Raw genomic sequence first — 2,500 nt, forward strand, 5'->3', positions numbered from 1 at the left:
GTTGCCTTTCTTCCAGCGTAGTTGTGGGAATCATGTTGTTACTTACAGAAAAGACCGTGCTGGGTGTGCAGGCCTGCTGCCCCCTCGTGCCAGTTCCGAGGGAACGGTCGCTGGGCTGCGGGGAGGCCAAGTTCTGTGTCTGACGGTTTATGCGTTCGTAATTATAGCGATCGACTCGGCATCAAAAGCCGCGGGACGGTCTCCGAGAGAAGCCTAGCACGGCACAGGAGAGCAGAGCAATGCGGTTGAAAGCCGAGCAAGGCAAGGCAGAGCCCTGCTAGGGAAAGGACGGCGGGGTTGGTTCCCGGCCGGCAGGTGTTCCCCGCCTCGGGGCGCCGCGGGCGCCTCGTCTAAGCGCTGCGGACAGCAGCCGCCAGGTCTACCCGGGCGCGGTCGCCATGTTTGCTTAGCCGGCGGCGACCTGTAGGGGTCGCTGCAGGTCCGGCCGCGAGAACGGCGTCGGGGTCTGCCCGGCAGCGACGGGCGCGCGGGCGCGAGCGCGTTTGCGAGGGCTCCCGTCCGCGGGTCGGTCGAGCGGTTCCCGAGCGGGTCCGATGGCGCGGAAAGCGTCGGAAATTCCCGGAAAGGTGCGAAAAGTGCCGGAAGGGCCCGTTGGAAAAGCGAAGGAAGGCGGGCCGGCGCTGTCGGTTCCCGGCCGGCGGGTCTCCCCGTGTCCCCCTGAGGTTGCCAGGTCTACCGTGTGCCCCCCGTTGCCGCCACGTCTCCCCGTGTCGTCCTGCGGCCGCCAGGTGTCCCGGTGCCCTCCTGCGGCCGCCAGGTCTCCCCGCGTCCCGCCGAGGTTGCCAGGTCTACCGCATCCCCCCGTCGCCTCGTCTGCCGATCCTGCCGCGGCCGCCTGGTGTCCCCGCGTCGTCCCGCGGCCGCCTGGTCTCCCCGTAGCTTCCTGCGGCCGCCAGGTCTACCCTGCCGCGGTCGCCATGTTTGCTTAGCCGGCGGCGACCTGTAGGGGTCGCTGCAGGTCCGTCCGCGAGAACGGCGTCGGGGTCTGCCCGGCAGCGACGGGAGCGCGCGCGCGCGCGCGTTTGCGAAGGCGCACGTCCGCGGGTCGGTCGAGCGGTTCCCGAGCGGGTCCGATGGCGCGGAAAGCGTCGGAAATTCCCGGAAAGGTGCGAAAAAGCCCGAAAAGGCTGGAAAAGTGCCGGAAGGGCCCGTGGGAAAAGCGAAGGAAGGCGGGCCGGCGCCGTCGGTTCCCGGCCGGGGGGTCCCCCTGAGGTTGCCAGGTCTACCCGCGCGGAGGAAATAGCCGCCGGTCGGGCGGAGGGAACGGCGGCCAGGTCTACCGCGTGTCCGACGGGACTTGGAAGGCCGCCGTGGGGCTGGAGGTAGACTAGCAGGTCGTGCCACGGCTCGGAAGGGGTGGTAGGCGTCGCTGTTTCTCTGTGCCTCCAGTTAGGTCGAGGTAAAAGTCGGTTGCGCTCGGCTGCCTCGCCGCGGTAGGCTGGAAAAGGACGTGCGGCGCTTGTGAGGCGATGACTTTTCTGTCCGTCTATAGGAGAGAGTGAGGACTCTGCTCCGCCAGCGGTGCCGAGCGAGCGCTTGGGGCTTGGAGAGCCGGCGCGCGAGAAGGGGGCGCGCGGCGTCGGCGGTGGCGTCGGCTCGGGCGTGGGTTGTGCGGAGCGGTAGCCGCCAGCGGTTTGCCGAGCCAGCTACCCTCCCCGCCGGCGAGCGAGAAGCGGTCTCGCGCGTGCGAGTCGCCGGAGAAGCAGCAGCGAGCCGCGAGCTCAGAGCTGTGGAGAGAGGGAGCGGCCAGAAGCCGGCGGGCGGTCCGCCGGCGGCCGAAGGCGTCCGTCCGGGGGCGTCCCCGGCTGCTCGCGTGGGTCCCGGAGGCTCGGAAGGCGAAGGAGGGGGGACCCCGCGGATTGGCACGGCCGAGGCGGCGGCGCCTCCGGCTCCCGACGATGCACCTCACGTCACCCGCACGCAGGAGCCCGTCGAGGCGTTCCTCGGGCACGTCGGAGAGGCTTCCCGGCGGGTCGGTTCCTGTCAGGGCCGATGTTCAGGTCGGTGCGAGCACCTCTCGCGGACGTTGCTCCAGCACACCCGCACGCACGCAGGCGACGCTGTTCGCTTTTTTTTTTTTTTTTTTTTTTCCGATCGATGAGGCCACTCGGGTCGCGTCGGAGAGGGCCCCCGGCGGGCCGGCTCTTCCGCGCTCCCCTGTCCCGGGGCAGCCGCGGCGGTGTCCGGTGTTCAGGCACGGGCGGTCTCCTGTCCAGCTCGCTTCCCGTCGCAGGTGAGGCGCTGCCTCGCTCGGGGCGAGAGCGGCGGCGGCGGCGGCGTTTAGGGCGCGTGCCCTGGTCGCTGGTGGGCGCTCCGTCCGTCGTTCTCGTCGCCGAACGAAGGGGCTTTTCCGGCCGAAGCCGGCTGTGTGACGGCCGAGCGGCCCCGCGAGCCGCAGGGGTCCGTGAGCGTTGCGCGAGGCGCTGGTGCCGGCGTCGGTGCGGGGCCCCGCGGGTGCCGGCCGCGAGCAGCAAGGCGG

This window comes from Aythya marila, assembly GCF_965140915.1.
Source record: "Aythya marila genome assembly, contig: HAP1_HAP1_SCAFFOLD_243, whole genome shotgun sequence".
NCBI lineage: Eukaryota > Metazoa > Chordata > Aves > Anseriformes > Anatidae > Aythya > Aythya marila.